This window comes from Schistocerca gregaria, chromosome 10 (genome assembly GCF_023897955.1).
Source record: "Schistocerca gregaria isolate iqSchGreg1 chromosome 10, iqSchGreg1.2, whole genome shotgun sequence".
In the NCBI taxonomy this organism is placed as follows: Eukaryota; Metazoa; Arthropoda; class Insecta; order Orthoptera; family Acrididae; genus Schistocerca; species Schistocerca gregaria.
In genome coordinates, this window is record NC_064929.1 from 198,913,813 (window position 1) to 198,933,395 (window position 19,583).

The following is a 19,583-nucleotide window of genomic DNA, read 5'->3' on the forward strand; positions in this document are numbered from 1 at the left end:
GACTGACAGTTGTCTATCTGGAAGATGCCATTGTCATTGTCAAGATTTCAAGCACGAAGAGCTGCAGGTGGTAACAATTTTCATGTACAATGTTCAAGTACTCCACAGTTGTCATGGTGCCTTCAGTTACTTCAGCAGATCCCGTAGAAGCCCAGGTGTATTTGTCCCAAAACATGATATTGCCACCCTCCAGACTGTCCGTTTCACAGTGAACATTCTGAGCAGTTGTTCATGTCTATGGTGGCATATCCAGACATGACCATCGACCTAGAGTAAAAAGAAATGTGAATCATCCAACCAGATGACGTGCTTCCATTGATATAGGATCCTGAGTTGGTGATCCCACTTTATTGATGATGTATTTGGATCGAGATGGAAACATACAGGGATCCTCTGTGGTGGAGCCCTACCAGTATATTCGACAATGTTAGCTAAATGGTTTGCTTTGAAACACTTTTGCCTACAGCAGCATTGTCCTCTGTTGTCAGATCTACCATAGATCATTGCCTATGTCCTTCTTTACAGAGTGAGCAGGTCTCTGACTTCGACTCCGCACTCTGTGACAATGTGTAGACATCCAATAGCCTGTCATCTATTCATGGTTTTACCATCCTACGGCCACTTTCCTCAGGTCTCCTTGACAGTAGCATGCAAACAGCGAACAAGCTTTGCTGTCTCTGAGATGCCTATTCCAGGTGCCAGGGCATAACATTTTGACATACAGTGCTTGATTTGTTCTAAGCAAGGTGGCACAGTGGTTAAGCCCACTGCACTCACATTTGGGAGGACGATGCTTCAAACCTGCATAAGCCATCCAGATTTATGTTTTCCGAGATTTCCTTAAATTTCTACATGCAAATTCCCGACTGGTTCCTTCTGCATATTTTACACAATCAGAGCTTGTTCTCCATCTCTAATGACCTCAGTGTTGACAGGCTGTTCAACTCAATCATCGTTCCTTTTGCTTGATACCTGATGGTATATGTTTGAAATTTAGACTTATTAAAACATTGTTTTAATGATTTTCTGATCATTTTAAAAACACAAACACACAATTTCTACTGGTATAAAATTGACTCCCACTGCGTATGTCTAGATGAAGTACAGTGTAGTCTCGCACTAAGTAGGCATAGTTTTACATCGCTTGAACCACAGCAAATAACAGCCATTTTTCTCAACATGTACTAATCATACAGGAATGAATGAGATACTGTTGAGATAGGAAGATTTTTAACTGTCTTCTGACATTTCTTGTTTAGTTTGTGCTAAAACTTAATATTCGTGGAAACTTTTTAGCATAAAAGACACTTTAGAGTATCATAAGCAAAACAGTATCGTTATTGCCAGATTCATTCCTATATTTTACTAAGCTAACTTATTAATGACAAATAAGACTCTCCCTTTTCATATTATCTTATTACAAATACCATTTTATTTGTTGTCTTAATAACTGGGTAATTTGTATACGTAAGTAGGCAAGGATTAGATTCTTACATCAAATATTGTGTGCACTGAGGTATTGCAATGCTCTGTAAAGAATTTTGTTCAAAATTATGTGCATGAAAATGTATATACAAGGATGTATCATAAATTCATGATTATTATTTCACGTCATTCTGTTCATTTTTAAAGATGTTTCGTTTCAACCAATGACTACACTTATTCCAAATATTGTCATCATTTAAAACTGTAGAAGTGCGAAGGTTTTGCAGGGGTTCTCTGGTACATTACTTACTGTCTGATGTGTCCACAAGCCACCCTGTGGCATTTGAACTTACAGTGGGCAATGACCGTAATGTTTCGGCTCAGCAGTGTATAATACCATTAGTTCCACATTTTGAATTTTGTCCTTCTCGATGACATCTACAGAAAACATTAAATGAATGAACTCTTGTAACTACAGCTACACGTACACTGGCTAGTAGCTACATTTAGAGCTAGCTAACCCACTAGATTTCAATCACAAGTGTAAAATTCATTACAGTATACGTTCCAGACCGAATGTAATCAAGACATCCACTTGCAACATGTAGTTATTCAAAAAAATGGAATTACAAACCCAGCTACACAGTTGGAAATGTACATTTCAATCAGTCATCTCCCAGAAATGGGAATCAAAGTTTCTATGCCTGCATTGGTTTATACATTAAGATGACAAAAGTCACAAGATTCCACCTAATATCATGTCATATGTCCTATCACCTTGCATAGTGCAACAGCTCAACATGTTGTGGACTCAGTTAGTCTTCGGAAGTGCCCCTGCTGAAATATAGAGCCATGCTGCCTCTATAACCATCCATGATTACAAAGGTGTTGTCAGTGCAGGATTTTGTGCACAAACTGACCTCAATTATGTCCCACAGATGTTCAGTGGAATTCATGTTGTGTGATCTGGGTGGCAAATCATCCACTCAAATTATCCAGAATGTTCTTCAAACCAGTCGCAAACAATTATGGCCCAGTGACGTAGTGCACTATTACCCATAAAAATTCCATTGTTGTTGTGGTACGTGAAGTCCATGAATGGCTGCAAATTGTCTTCAAGTAGCTGAACACCCAGAGGACCCAGCCCATTCTATGTCAACACAGCCCACACCATTATGGAGCCACCATCAGCTTGCACAGTGCCTTGTTTACAACTTGAGTTCATGGCTTTGTGGGCTCTGTCCGCACTCAAACCCTACCATCAGCTCTTACCAACTGAAATTGGGACCTATCTGACCAGGACACAGTTTTCCATTTGCGTAGGGTCCATCCAATAAGATCATGGGCCCAGGAGAGTCACTGCAGGTGAGGTGCTGTTAGCAAAGTCACTTGTGTCGGGTTGTCTGCTGCCATAGCCCTTTAATGCCAAATTTTGTCACACTGTCCTAACGGATACGTTTTTTGTATATCCCACTTTGATTTCTTCAGTTATTATACGCAGTGTTGATTGTCTTTGTCTCTGACAACTCCACACAAACGCCACTGCTCTCAGTCGTAACGTGAAGGCCATTGGCCATTTTGGCCATTGCGTTGTCCATGGTGAGAGGTAATGCCTGAAATCTGGTGTTCTCATTGCACTCTTGAAACTGTGGATCACATGAAGCCCAACTCGCACTTTTCTCACGTGACATACTGAAAGCTCTGGGTCAAGTCAGTCAGGTAGATGCAGTATTTCTTTATTTATGAAAAGCATTCAACTTAGTAATACACCTACACTTATTTTGAAAAGTTTGTTCATATGGGGTATCAACTGAAATTTGTGACTGAACTAGGATTTTTTGGTTGGGACAATGCAGGATGTTATCTCGGATAGAAAGTCAACGTTAGATGTAGAAGTAACTTCAGGTATGTCCCAGGGAATTGTGTTGGGACCCTTCTTGTTCATACAGTATAATGACCTTGTAGACGGTATTAATAATAACCTCAGACTTCTTGCAGATGATGCAGTTATCTATGGTGAAGTACTGTCTGAAAGAAGATTCATAAATATTGAGTTGGATCACGATAAAATTTCAAAGTGGTGCAAAGACTTGCAAGTTGCTTTAAATGTTCAGAAATGTTAAAAGTGTGGGCTTCACAAAATGAAAAGTCGTAGTATTTTATTACTGTAATATCAATGAGTCACTGTTGGAATTGGCCAAGTTACACAAATATCTGGGTGTAACACTTCATCCCATTTCATATCCTTATGATCATCCTCATTCCAAGTGTGGAGAAATGTCAGAGTGTTAGGCTTCAATTTCTGCATTCACAAATTCCTGTGAACACTGATTTTGCTGATCCCAGTCTCATAAGAGCATTACCTAACAGGCTATTTTGGGGACTGTGTGTACACCTGTATCACTGCATATAAACATTCATTGCGGGTTAAACATCTCTCTCTGCTGGTAAGCCCCTTCTATATATCAGGCACCATTCCAACTTCAGACTTCGTCACTAATTCTTATAATAGATAACCATGAAGGCTGTGGAGTTTGAAATTCAGTTCTCCAATGTTGTCACTCTGAAAAACCTAAAAAGACTATGAAATGGGAACCTTTGTAATTATATAATTCTGATCCAAATGTACTAAATTTCTGAAATATGAAAAAAGGTCCTCCTTAGGTTTATTGGAAATTTTCATGTTCTTTAGGAAATTGATGAAGGAATGTGTGATCATGGAATGTATATAAGCCTCCTTTATTTTGCTAATGACATGTAGTGTGTGTGTAAGGGAAACTTAAAGAGCAAATCAAAGCTCTTACTAGAGAAAGTTAACTAAAATAGTGTGCACTGAACATACGAGAAAGAAGTTGTGAAGAAGAAAATAGCAGTAAAGGCATAGAAACCATTTGAGTTTTTGTATTGTAGACAGCTGAAGACAACTGGGTGGTCACGAAAGAAATATTGGTGGTCTACACCAGTTGGTCTGCGGACCCCCAAGGGTCTGTGAGCTATGCCAGAGGGGTCCGCAAGATGCTATTAGAATAAAAAATATCTTAAATATATTTCGTATGATAACAGATTTTTTGTTTAGGCCGCTTCCTGTGTGGGCAGAGCTTTAGCGAACGCTAACTTCTGCGTCTAGCGTCTTCCTAGAGCCAGCTGACAGTAGCACACTCTAGTGCAAAACTAGAATTAGATAGAGGCAAATAGTTCTGCTGTATGTCGTTAGACTGCGTGATTTGAAGACAAAGATTTTGAGCAATAATCAAAAATTTAACAATAACAATTATGGTTAATTGAAAAAGTTTTAAGCTCAATATTTTTTCAATAATTAATCTGTCAATGTTTTTTCTTAGTGCCACAAATAGAAAACGTATAAAAAGACTCTTAATTTGACTTTTGTAGGTACTTGATACTGTGATATGACAAGGTACCAATCGTGCTCGATGAGGGGGTCCTCGAGAAAATTTTGTTGGTAACCCCTGGTCTACACCTATGTATATGACTAATGTATGGCTCGCATTTAAGTACTTACCAGAAACACTATTTCTTGGTCGTTCCACTGTTGAATACCACATGGGAAAAATATAAATGTAAATATTTCCATGTGAGCTCGCTTATTTTGTTGTGATGGTCATCTCTCTCTGTGGGAGTCAACAAGATATTTTCACATTTGAAGAAGGTTTATGCTTGAAATTTCATGAAAAGATCTCACCACAATGAAAAAAATTTTTTTTATTAATTGCCACCTCAACTTTTCTTATCTTTGACACTCTCCCCCATATTTTGGAATAGTTTGAAAGAAGCTGCCCTTTTTTGAACCTCAATATCCACCACCACTCCTGACTGCTAAGGTCAAGTGAAGTGTAGCTAGTCTATTTAGTAGATTTGTTGGATTTTCTAAGTATCCTACCTACAAAATGCAGTCTTCAGTTCACTCTCCCACAACATTATCTGTGCGATGGTGCCAATTTAAGTTGTTCATAACAGTAATTCCTACGTGCGAGATCTGTTCAAAAAATCCCAGAACATTCGTAATTTCACTGCAGTGGTGTGTTGGAGCAAAATGTGGTTGGCATCTCTGCACATGCCTGTGTTTAATGTGTAACTGCTTAAAGTTTCATTATTGTTTGTCTGTTAGTTATTGTTGAGTGCTGTATTGAGTAGAACATCGTGTCACAGAGTTTGTGAATTTCGAGATGGCAAAGTTAGAGGAGCAATATGTGTGCATTGAATTTTGCATGAAACTCAAGAAAACCTTTACAGAGACACACCAAATAATCCAGGAAGCCTAAGGGGATGAGTGCATAAACTGTACTTAGTGTTACAAATGGTTCATGCAGCTTAAAAATGGCCAGACAGAAATGAAGGATGACCCTTGTTCAGGACACCATGCGATGTCTACTGACAATGCTCATATCAGGAATGTTAACAAAACAGTGTGTGCCTATTGAAGACTGACTGTCTGATAGATTGCAGAAGAATGTAACATTTCGGTTGGATCATGTAATGAAATCTTGACTCAGCATCTTGGAGTGCATTGTATTGCCACCAAGTTCGTTCCACTGCTCCTGAGTCAATACAAGAAAGTCCTTTGCTTTGCAATATGTGAAGAGTTTTTGGATGGCGGAAATGAGAATGAGATGTCCCTTAAGAGAATCATAACTAGTGCTGAGACGTGGGTCTGCAGTTAAGAACAATCTTCACAAAAGGTTCTCCAAGGCCAGAAAAAGCTTGTCAACCCAGGTCAAATGTCAAAGCCATGCTGATAGTTTTCTTTGACTTTGAAGAATTAGTTCATCATGAATTTGTGCCACAGGGACAAACTGTTAATTAGTGGTACTCTCAGTACACGTTGCAATGCCTCCAAGAAAATGTGGAAAGGAAACAGCCTGAAATGTGGCAAGACAAATCATGGCTCTTGTGTCATGATAACACACCTGTAAATTCATCCCGGTTTGTCGTGACCGTTGCACAAAAAATGAAATCACTATGCTGCCTCATCCTCTGTAGGAGTAGTGTATCAATTGTGGAGGAGAGAATTTCAGAAAAGACCATGCACAATAAGTAAAAGGTGAACGTACAAAAATTTTGTGGACCAAAGTTCTAGAATTTTTTGAACAGAGCTAATATTTAGTTCGATAAACAGCCTTTACATTTGTGTGATTTATTGAGTAATCTAAATATAATAGTTCTTTCATTGTGGAGGACGTGCACTTTTTATTGTTTAGGGTCAATTTCCATTTTTCTCAGTATATAGCTATTTGACTAAACCATTTTGTAATTAATTTTGATGTTCTGTTGAGTTAACTAGAAGGTGAATGACAGCATTACCTGCAAACGGTGTAGGAGGGATGCTCAGATTGTCTCATAAATTATTTGTGTAGATTACAAATAGCAGAGGACCTTCCCTGTGGGTCCCCAGATATCACTTCTGTTTCACTTGATGACTTCCCATTAATTACTATGAACTGTGACTTTTCTGACAGAAAAAACACAAATCCACTCCCACATCTGAGATACGCATGCAATCTGATTAGAAGATACATGTGAGGAATAATACCGAAAGCTTTCTAGAAATGTGGAAATACAGAATTAACTTCAGAGCCACTGTTAACATCACTAATTACTTGGTGAGAATAGTTAGAAGTGTATCACAAGATCAATATTTTTTTGAACCCGTACTGGCTGTGTGTCAATAGATCATTGTCTGTGAGGTATTTCATAATGTTCAGATGAAGGATTAGACCAAGAGAGTAATGGTATATTACATGTTGCTATGCCTCTTGAATAATGGTACTGTGTTAAGAATTAAATAAATGACATGCCTGTTTAGTGTAACATGCAGCACACAAACTTGCCAGAGCTATATCTAATCCGTGTGATGGGTAAATGATCTTGGGCTTGTACACTGACCAGCCTGGTATGCCTTTTAGGAGGTTTCCCACATTCATTTAGACAAATGCTGAGCTGTTCCTCAAATTTCGTCTCAGAGGACAGTTACAATACAATTACACACAGAAGAATGTTTAGACAATTCAAAGAGACATGTGAAACAAATGGCATCCCTCCCTTAGGTTACTGTGACAACTGGTGTCGTGAAGGGCATCTGGTCACAAAGTTAAATAATAACATAAAATTCTGAAAAAGTGAAACACACATTAGACAGGATGAACACTAGATATAAGAAGATTAAGCACTAAAGAAATATAAATAAGTCTTAAGAGTTAAATAGTATGTCAACTTTCCTTCCTAAATCACGTCCCTCTTAAAGCTATCTCATAAAACAGACACTCTTCTTAGGCTGATAGAGTATCTAGTTGAAGTTTTCAGCATTAAGATCTATGTCACCTTTTTATTGTTAGTGTAGAGTGTAGCATGATGTGAATTGGTTTAAGGACAGCTATGTGTAACCAAATATTCTCAGTGATGGTCCAAAGGCATTTGGTAAGTATCATGTGTATGACTTAAATCCAGAGTATAGAAATCTGATTCCTCTGTTGCTATTGAGTTTGCTTGTATTTCCTTACTTGAATATGGGAGACACTACTACTTCTATCCACTAGTTTTGTATCTCATCTTTTTCTTATGGCTTTGACCACATCTGTGCAGGGCCAGAATGTTTATTAATGGACTTAGCATGATTAATTTAAGGTGTGGCCAGGTGCCCTTCCTGTCACACACTGGGATGGAATGCTTGTACCCCAACTGTCTGCTTGTAGTGTTATTCATGTGAAAGTATGCACAAGTTTTCTAAATATTTGTTACTCATGTAACTGAGGCAGAACTTGGATACTAGCCTGGTGCTCAACTTATTGGATGTGAGAAACTGCCTAAGAACCACACACCGACCTTGTCATTAATCTGCTGTGTGAATTTGATTGGGGACCGGTGCACCTCCCTGTCCCAGAAGTGACTAACACACAACACTGTGTGGGTGGATCACTGTTTTTTCATCTCTATTTACTGATAGTGTTTTTTCAATGAAGCAAGTCATTGAGAATGAATCTACAGTGACATTGTATTTCCTGATTACATTAATGGCTTTGACAGAATTCTGCTAAGATAAGGACAGAAGAAAATCACAAACATCTTATAAAGGTGCCAAAAAGTTGTATTTTCAAATGTTAAGATTAGTTACAAGTATTTCACTCTTCCCAGAATGAGATTTTCACTCTGCAATGGTGTGTGCACTGATATGAAACTTCCTGGCAGATTTAAACTGTGTGCCAGACTCAGATTAGAACTTTGAACCTATGCCTTCCATGGGCAGGTGCTCTACTGACTACCCAAACGTGGTTCACAATCCGTCCTCACAGTTTTACTCTGCCAGTACCTCATCTTCTACCTTCCAAATATAAGAATATTGTGGAGACATGGCTTAGCCACAGCTTGGGAGATGTTTCCAGGATGAAATTTTCACTCTGCACTGGTGTGTGCACTGATATGAAACTTCTTGGCAAAGCAAAACTGTGTGCTGGATCAAGCCCTAGTATTGATTCTACATGGTCATTCCATTTCATGTCCTCCCACAAACTGTTACATCCAGGTATTTCTTGGAGTTAATAGATTCCAGTTCTGACACATTTGTAATCCAGTTACTGGACGCTATGTTTTGCTATTTGTGAAGTGTGCCTTTTTTATATTTATGAAAATTTAAAGCAAGTTGCTATTCTTTTGACCTGTTTGAAATATTATCCATATCTTATTGCCTATGTCTTATCATTGGTGGGATGTTTTTCTGAATAGTAAGCAGATAACTTCAAATTGAACTCACTGGTTCACTTTTAATTTTAGGGTCTGTTGTGCTGCAAAGATTCTGTTTAAGAACTGTAGCTATTAATCCCAAAGAGAGTAATGTTGTCTTTTAACAAAAGCGAAATGTGCAATAACACTTGCTGATTCACTGAAGTGACTTGGAATTTTTTGTCTTGAATAAGAACATATCTGCTCCTCATCTATGAATTGCTTTGCTACATTTCTGTAACCTCACTCTGCTCACAAGTAACACACCTTTACTTTGTAGATGAGGCACATTATACATAAATTCTCTCTAGATCATAGTTTTCCATGCTCTACCTTCAGTGGTCTGTTGTCTGACTTCAAACAAATAACTTAGGCTATTATATGCTCTTAAGTTTGCCTGCAAAACAAATCATTTTCTTTTCTTGTTGTAGCATTAATTAACCACTAACGTGTTTGAATTGTACTTGTTCTGTAGCTGTAAATCAGTTGTGGTTCATAGCAGATTTCGACATTGTGCTAGATTGTGCTAATTTCATCCTTCAATTTGATGTCCAGTCTGGAAATGTGATTAATTGTTTGCACAGAGATAAAGTATTTCAGTGTTGATTGCATATACATAAAGAGGGTTTATAAATGGATCTCCAGAAATATAGGAATGTGTTACACCACAAAAAGTCCACATGAACTTGGGTCCAAAAATTCTTCATTAGGGTATGCATTTATAGCTAATGTTGCAGCAAAATACATCTACAAAAATCTGTCAAAGTCGCCTCCTCCTGTTTCAGTGCATGCCCGGAGCCTGTGTCCCAGTTTTTGCACTGCTCTGTTGAAAATTTCTGGAGTGTGTCATATTTGGTCAAATGTATTTTGAAAACACTTAAACACTTCCTCTGAATACTGACAGTGGGTACGGCTGTTGAATGTGCTAAATATTTTAAATGTCCCAAAAGATAAAAATCCATGGGATTTAAGTCAGGTGATCTCTGATGAGGTAGCTCATGCAATGGATCTGTTTGAGCAGTCCGTTGATTTGGAAACGGGTTATCAAGGTGTCGGCAATCTTAGCTGGAGCACCATCATGCATAAATATCATCCATTGGATGATGTCTAGGGACACATTGTCCAGTAAATAAAGCACCTCATTTCTGAGAAAACTTAAGTATGTTCATCCGTTAAGACATTATGGTAAGACATAGGGAACAATAATCAAACAGTAAAAATTCCAAGAAGGAATGTCAACAGTAGGAAAAGACCAAATTGCTACTTGCCGTAAAGAAGCTACATCAACTTGCAGACAGGCAGAGTCTTTTAATCATACCTGTCTGCAACTTGAGGTGTATTCTGTAGGGAACAATAAGATGATCATGAATGATTCCACACTGCTTGTCGAAACTGAGCAAAAGACAATTTGACAAACTAAAAACAAGTGCCAAGACTATATATAAAGAAGATAGTAAATAAAAATGCATGTCTGATGAAATTCTTTGCATAATCAGGGGTCATCAAAGAGAATTAATTTCATAATGCAACAAAGAAGTATTTTCAGATGGACTTCATGTGATGTTGTGGTGTTGGGGCATATCCCTACATTTGTACATGGTAATTTATAAACACCCTGTATCTTTACTGTGACATTGCTTCTTTTACAAGGTCCGTCCAATAAAATTCCAGAACATTGTCCACAAAATTTTTCTATGCTTACCTTTCACTTATTGTGCATGGTCTCCTTCAAAATACTCTCCTCTACAATTGATACACTGCTCCCAGTGCCATTTCCACTTCCGGAAGCAGTCTTGGTACACCTTTTGCTGGATCGCATGAAGCGCTGTCTGCAAATTTTCTTTTGTTTCATCTACCATTGCAAATCTCCATCTTTACTATGGGAATTTCAACTTTGGAAATAAAAAAAAAAAGCTTCCCAGGTGCCAGGTCTGGAGAGTACGGAGGATGAGGCAGCAAGGTGATTTAGTTTTTTGTGCAATAGTCATGCATGATGTGCGACAAACTTAGCGGCAACACTATGCATTCCAAGATGTTGTGTTAGGATTTCATGACATGATCCAACTGTAATGTTACATTCTATTCCAATCTCTCAGACAGTTTCTCTTCAATTGGCATGTACAATTTTGTTGATGTTCCTGATATGTGCATTGTTCGAGGGCATCCTTAATGAGAGTCATCTTTAACTTCCATCCGGCCATTTTTAAACCATGTGAACCATTCGTAACACTGAGTACGACTTCAGCACTCATCATCATAGGCTTCTTGCATCATTTGGTGTGCCTCTGTAAAGATTTTCTTCAGTTTGAGACAAAATTTAATGCAGTCTTGTTGCTCCTCTGAGTCTGCCATCTTGAAATTCACAAAGTGTGTGACACAATGCTTTGCTCAGCACAGTACTGAAAATAACCAACAGACATACAACTATGAAATTTCCAGCACTTACACATTAAACACAGACGTGTGCAGTAATGCCGACTGCATTTCACTCCATCACAGCATTGGTGTGAAATTATGAATGTTCTGGAATTTTCTTAACACATTTTGCATTTTTCAGATTTTTTAAACACTTCATAGGTGAAAAGATGTAATTAATATATTTTGGGAGGTGCTACGTGCCATATTTTCTGTTGTAAATAAAATCACTTCTAAAAATAATTTACTTATACTGTATAGACGATTCTATTGGAATTACTGTTTTTGTTTTCAGACTTCCTACAGTGGAAAGGAGAGATGCAAGATGAAGAAAATGTTTTCTTCACAAAGTCATCAGGTGAAAAGAATGGTTATGTGTGCCACTAGTCAGGAGTTGCTGACACAAAAGGCAAAACAGACCAAAGGGTAAGATACTTGTTAATCAAAATGGCTCTACCTGTCGTGTATCTTTAAAAGTTACTATTGTGTCATCAGGCAAGGTTAATGTAAATTTCTGTACAACACATGCTGACAGCACGTTGGCAGCATGTGCCTGATTGAGCAGTGCCCACTGATCCAATGCAACGAGGTCTTCCACATGCTGCAGTCTTAAAGAAAGTGTCAGTAATAACCCCACACCCTTACAAACAACATGAGAAGAGAGCATAAACTTGAGAAGTCATATGAATATGTAGATGAAGCTAACAGTGCGAGACTGTGGCAGTATCTGCAAGATAGCCTTATCACCGATTCTTCAGTTGCATATTACAAAGTGCAGGGTAGAGAGAATGACAGAGAGAGTAACAAATTATCATAAAACACCTTCATGTCAATAATAACCCCCACAACCTTACAAATCGAAATGACAAAAAAATCTGTGGTAAAAAGGTTTTGATTAATGCCGTGCATGGTAGAAATAAATATTGGTTTGACCTAGCAATATGGTTAACAATTGATGGATTTGCTATCAGTTGCCCAATGGTTTTCTGCATGAATATCGACACTTTCAATGAAAGTATTAATCTGCATCCTGTGACACCTGTGGGCTGAGGATGAGACAGCGGCCAGTTGGTACTGTTGGGTCTTCATGGCCTGTTCGGGCAGAGTTTAGTTTAGTTTTATTTGAGAAGGTTAAAAATATACAGGGAAAATCAGAACTGATGTAAGATACCTCTTTTGATAGTTTTGTCTGTTGACATTAACTGTATCATGTGCATACATTTAATTGTTCATTTCGCTGTAGATGTCCATTTAGTATTGTAATGCATGGAATGAATTGGTGGGCGAAGGTAAACATAGCATATTGTTTAACTGGCATGTGGACTGGACATGGTAACGGATCATAAATACAAAAGGAAATGAGGATTTATTCCTGTGAGGTGATGTGTAAGAACCTGTTAAAATCAGCAGTAAGATTAGAATTTTTTGGGTTAAAACTGTAATCTGTTCGCCTTTACTAAGAGAATTCAGTATTCATGATAGTTTTGATGTTTTTGGTTAGTACAAAAATGCATTGCACTCAGCATGACGTACCAAAGAAGTAATAAAACATCTGAATGATTTATCATTGTAACATTCAGCAATTATCATGGCAGAGGATACATCCCATTGTACCTATTCTTATTTTTAAGGTTTCATCCTGTTCCATTCATGTATGGAGTGTGGGAATAATGACTGTTTGAATGCCTCTGTATGTGCTGTAATTATTCTAAACTTATCCTCAGAATCCCTATGTGAGCGATACATGGGGGATTACAGTATATTTCTAGAGTAATAATTACAGCTGGTTCTTGAAACTTTGTTAACAGACTGTCTCAGGATAGTTTATGTCTATCTTCTGGAGTCTTCCCATGCAGTTTGTTCAGTACTCTGTGACACTCTACTGTGCATTAAACAAACCTGTGACCATTCACCTTGCCTTCTCTGTGTAGTTCAATATCCCCTGTTAGTCCTATTTGGTATGAGACCAATATTCTAGAACCAGTCCCACAAGTGATTTATAAGTAATCTCCTTTCTAGATTGATTGCGCTTCCCCAGTATTCTACCATTAAACCAAAGTCTACCACATGCTTTACCGATTACTGAATCTATGTGATACTCCCATTTCATATCCCTGCAACGTGTTACAGCCAGCTATTTGTATGAGTTGGCCAACTCCATCAATGACTCATTGATATTATAGTCATAAGATACTTTGTTTTGTCATTTTCTAAAGTTCAAAAATTTTACATTTCTGAACATTTAGGGCAAGTTGCCAAGCTCTGCACCACTGTAAAATCTTCTCAAGCTCTGACTGAACATTTATGCAGTTTCTTTCAGAATGTACTTCATTATAAATAACTGCATCATCTGGAAAAAGCCTCATTTTTAATGTTAATGTTGTCTGCAAGGCCATTAATACATAACATGAACAGCAAGGGTTCCGACACACTTCCCTGGTGCACATCTGAAGTTACTTCTACATTTGATGTTGAGTCTCCATCCAAGATAACATTCTGTATCCTCCCTACCAAAACATCCTCAATCCAGTCACAAATTTCACTTAATACCACATATGATCGTGCTTTTGACCATAAGTGTAGGAGCAGTATTAAGTCAAATGCTTTTTGGAAATCAAGAAACGCTGCATCTCCCTCAGTGCCTTGATCCAAAGCTTTCAGTATGTCATGTCCAAAAGTGCAAATTTGTTTTCACATGATCGATGTTTTTGAAATCCATGCTGGTTGTCATTGAGGAGGGCATGTAAATATGCAAATCAACTGCCTTAGATAATTTTCTGAAAACTTACTGCAGCTGTAAGTATTTATTTGTGATTATGAATTGCTACCTCTGCCAGAAGCTGCCTCTCTTTGCTCTTATAGTGATGTCACTGTGGCAGCCAATCACAACCTGCTTCTCTTTTGGTGAAACCTCCCTTTTAATAACATTGGCACTCAGTGTCAGAGTGGTATATATTATGACTCTCACAAATGACCAAACAATATGTTTAACTTCATGTGTCTGTCAGATTACTTGCTAGTGTGCTACATTGCAGCCTATTGTTGCTAAAACTCTTGTATCAGATGTTATTAACTAGATGATTTATATACATTGAAATCCTTAATAGCTGTATCACATGTTCTCTGGTTACTCCTGAGATTGTTTTTATATCTTTCTATTTTTGTACTATTAGCAATGATGTGTTGAATTCAGTCTGCAAGAAAATCCTGAATCCCTTCCCAAATCCTTTCTGATGCTTGGGAAGCTTATATTTTGTCCATAAAAGGACATTGCTGAACTGTACTGAATGCCTTCCTGAAGTCAAGAAACACGGCATCAACGCGGATGCCATTGTCTAGGGTTCTCTGGTGCTCATAAACACAGTGAGCTGTATTTTACAAGATCTCTTTTTGCAGAATACAAATTGCTTTTTAAAGAGGATAGCATTGTTCCTCAAAAATGACATAGAATGTGGGCACAAAACATGTTTCGTAATTCTAGATCAGATTGACATCAGAGATATAAGCCTATATGTCCTAAGACCCTTATTGAAAAGAGTAAATACTTGTGCTTTTTTACCAACTGATTGGCGTTCCCCTCTCCTACAATGATCTATGCTGAAACTGACACTAGAAAGGGAGGAAGTTCTATTCCATAATCTTTGTAGAATCTCAAAGATTTCTATTTCATATACTTTTCCACTACAAGGTGATTTTAGTTTATGTATTCTGCGATCGCTTATTGCAGTGCCTGCCTTTTTGGTGTTAGTGTGATTGTTCAAAGGAGGGACCTTTTACATTCATCCACTATAAAAGTTTTGGAAGACGAAATTCGGCATTTTTTCCCTTCTCTCTGTTATTTATTTATTTTTGTTGCAGTATTTTCACTGAGCATTTGAATGATTTCAGTCCATTTACTAGCTTCATGTGAGACCAAAATGCAACACTAAACAATTTTCTCCGGTGAAGTTTTAATGATTTTCATCACATGAGAAATAGGACTAACTGTTGTTGTTACATCTTATCTGAAGATGCACTGGCCTACATATTTATGTACTGTGTATTATTAGAGATCAGATGGTACCAGATTTTCTTAGGTGCCCATACCCAACATTGAGATAATAAAGCTGTAGCAGTTTGGTTGTAGACATTTAAATGAGTTTGCATTATTGCGTTTTGGTAAAGAGGGCCTGAGGATGGTGGTAATGTGCTACCAAAACAAATTGTGTGGTAGAATAAAGACATTTCAAGATACAGCTGTGATGGTACTTTTTCTCATATAGAACTAATTGATTCAAAGGGAAGGTCTCTACATGACATCTCTAAATTAAGAGATATATAGAAGAGGATATGTGAAGATGTTGTCATTTGTAATTTATCATTTGAACAATATAATAAGTGATTAAGCAATTAACATAAACTTGTTTTCACTCTAAGACAAAAGATATGCAACACAAAGGATTTATCAGACTGGGATGAAAATTGGTAGATGTAATGTACATTTACTTATGAACAAATGATTACAGTTTCCGAAAAACTGGATCTTTTTTTTTTTTTTTCAAGAGAAAGAGCTTCACAAATTGAGCAAGTCAGTAACATGTTGGTCCACCTTTGGTTCTTATCCAAGTAGTTACTCGGCTTGGCATTAATTAATGGAGTTACTGGATGCCTTCCTGAGAATATTGTGACAGATTATTCCCAACTGGCATAGTTAGAGTGTCAAAATCCTGAGCTTCTGGGAGAGCCCTACCCATAATGCTTTGCACATTCTCAGTTGGGGAGAGATCCAGAAATCTTGCTGCCCAAGGTAGAGTTTAGCAAGCATGAAGACAAGCAGTAGAAACCCTAGCTGTGTGCGGCCGAGTGTTATCTTACTGAAATGTGAGCCCAAGATTGCTTGACATGAAGGAACGGAGCACAAAATATCATCGATGTACCACTATCCTGCTAGGATGTCGTGATTGTCGACCAAAGGAGTCTTGCTATGAAAAGAAATGGCACCCCTACCATCACCCCTGAGATTGCCAGGCACTATGACAGTCGACAGTCAGGTTGGTATCACGCCTCTATCCAGGGCATCTCCAAATATGTCTTCAGCATGGAATCTCATTGACTGGAGTAGAATTGTCTTCAGTGATGAGTCCCACTTTGAACTGAACCCTGATGACCAGTAAGACGTGCCTGTAGACACCTCAGATAGTAGTGGGATATCAACCTGCCATACAGCCCAATAGCCAGGAGCGATGGTTTAGTGTGCCAAATTTTTTTTTTCCGTAGCTTACATTTCGGCTAGACAATGCTCACCCACACATGTGACAGTTTCGACTGCTGTTTGCCAAACCTTATCTTTTCCAGTGAGGTCGCTGGATTCCTCCACAATTTTAGAACATCTGAAGCATTATGGGCATGGCCCTCCAACAAGCTCAGGATTTTGACAAGATACCGTGCACGCTGGAGAGAATTTGGCACGATATCCCTCAGGAGGGTGTCCAACACTGTCAATCAATGCCAAATCATATAACTGTTTACATAAAGGCTGGAGGTGGACCAATGCGTTATTGACTTGCTCAGTTTGTGAAGCTCCTTGTCATGAATTAGTCATCCAATGTTTCTGAAACTGTAGTAATTGGTTTGTCTCTATATGTGCATCGTATCTACTTATTTCTGTCCCATTTGGAGAATTCTTTCATGGTGCATCATTTTTATTTATTTTTTTCTCAGAGTTTTTACAGTCTAATTTATATTAATGTTATATTTATTTTAAGAAATTATTTCTTGCATTTAATAACAATAAGTTACTCTATTGCCACTGCAGTTTTCCTTCTGTGCCAACAGTCACATAACATTGTTTCTTTTATAAATGAGTTTTTATGTTCAAAACAGTAAGATGAAACATGTTACTTACATACATTAATATTCAAAGAATTTTCTTGTGAAACAACACATAATAATTTTATAACTCCACTATTTTCTTATTCTTCAATGATAGCATATAACAGTACTGCAGCAAAATATTTAAGTTTAGAATTTAGTTTGTAGCACACAGTTTGTATTTTGTACTGTAAGGTTTCCAGGTACTCAGGAATAGAGGACAAACGAGATGAGTGTGATTTGCAAGTTGTGAAAAACTGCTGTTTATCACAGATGGTAGTATTCACTGTACTACGTACACTCAGGTGACAAATGTCATGGCCTAGCGATATGCACATATGCAGATGGTTGTAGTACCACATACACGAAGTATAAAAGAATAGTGCATTAGTGGAGCTGTCATTTGTACTCAGGTAATGCACATGAAAAGGTTTCCAATGTGGTTACGGGTGCACGACGGGAATTAACAGACTCTGAACGTGGAATGGTAGTTGTCTCAAGTGTGGTGGTGTGGTGAAAACCGCACAAAGCCACGGACCCAAGTTGTCAACGAGTAACTGTGCAAGCTGGCGGTGGCTCCATAATGGTTTGGGATGTGTTTACCAGGAATGGAGTGGGTGCTCAGGCGCATCTGAGCCGATCATTGACTGCAAAATTGTTCTGTTCGGCTACTCGGAGGCCGTGACAATGCGCTATGCTACCAGGCCACAAATCTTTGAAGAACATTTCAGACAATTTGAATGAGTGAGTTGGCCACCCAGATCACCCAATATGCATCCCATCAAACATTGGCGTCCGAAAGGGCATCTGGCCATCAAACGAAACTAACACTACCGAAACTGATATACGGGGGCTGAAAAAAGGTTAAGCATCCTCAAGAAACGAAATGAGACTTTACGGGTTCAGAGGGCAGCCGAGTCAAATTTACAAAGGACTTTGGCCGTGTGAGCCCAATTATCACCATGACATTGCACCTCCTCTGACCTGGACACATGCAATGATTCAGGTGAGGAGGGTATCACAGAGCCGTTGTATCCTCTCCTGTGGCAAGCTGGCTCATTACTGTTGTAGCTGGTCCTTAATGTTTTGAGTACTGGCAGTGGGATGGAGTTGACGTCCTAGCTGGTCCCACATACATGATCTGTTGGGGACAGATCTAGGATTCTTGCTGGCCATGAGAGTGCCTCAACATCAAGCAGACAGCTCACGGAGACAAGTGTCATGTGTGAAAGTGCATTTGTCTGCTGAAAAATGGCACCACGACGCTACCACCTGAGAGGTAACATGTGAGGATCCAGAATGTATGTGACATACTGCTGTGCCATCAGAGTTCCCTCAGTCACTACCAGATTTGACCTGAAGTCACAACCGATGGCTCCCCACCCTATATGTCAAGAGTTTTGGCACTGCATCACTACGAAACATTGGAAGAATGGGATTTCTTTTCAGGCCACCGCCATATTCGTGACAGTTCTTATTCGGGATAGAGCAGAACTGGGATTCACCGCTGAACACATTGTGATGCTATTCATCAGCAGTCCGTGCTTCTCACTCTTGGCCCCACTCCAAATGCACCTGTTTGTGTTGTGTTAATAGCAGCCTACATATAGGATAGTAATTCCTTAGTGCAACTGCTGCATCTCCGACTAGTGGTGCAATGTGGTACAGAACGTTTCAAGGAGCCCATTACTCGTTCTTGGATGACAGGAGTAGATATGAAGGGGTTATGAATTTCTTGTTGCACAACACAGCCATCTTCCCTTGTGGTGGACCAAACCCTTGATGATGAGTAGGCTTGCTCTTACATTCCTACACAGTGTCACATAGGCCACTGCCACACTTGAATGCCCCACAAATCAGGATATTTGGAGTTTTGACCAACTGATTAAATGGAGACTCACACACAGAAGTGTAAGAATGGGACTTCTCCCCAGGTGACTGCCATGTTCGCCAACAGTTGTCATTCAGGGTAGTGCAGAGCCGTGATTTGCCACTGGTCATCAGCAGTCCACAGTTCTCAGTGATGTCATCACTCCAAATGCAGCCACTTTGATTAAATATCTGTGCATAATGTTGCAAAGTGATATGAAATGGAATGAGCACCTCAGGTTGGTAGTAGGGAAGGCGTATAATTGGGAGAAGTTTGGGAAAGTGAAGCTCAT

At 38.7% G+C, this 19,583-nt stretch overlaps 1 protein-coding gene across 1 annotated transcript in view; it reads left to right on the top strand.

Moving 5' to 3' along the window:
* Positions 1 to 19,583, top strand: part of LOC126293368 (phosphoserine aminotransferase) — a 120,770-nt gene that overhangs the window by 13,871 nt on the left and 87,316 nt on the right. The window contains exon 3 of the mRNA XM_049986570.1: positions 11,867 to 11,997. The gene's annotated coding sequence lies outside the window, so the exon portion shown is untranslated. The remainder of the gene's footprint in view (positions 1 to 11,866; positions 11,998 to 19,583) is intronic.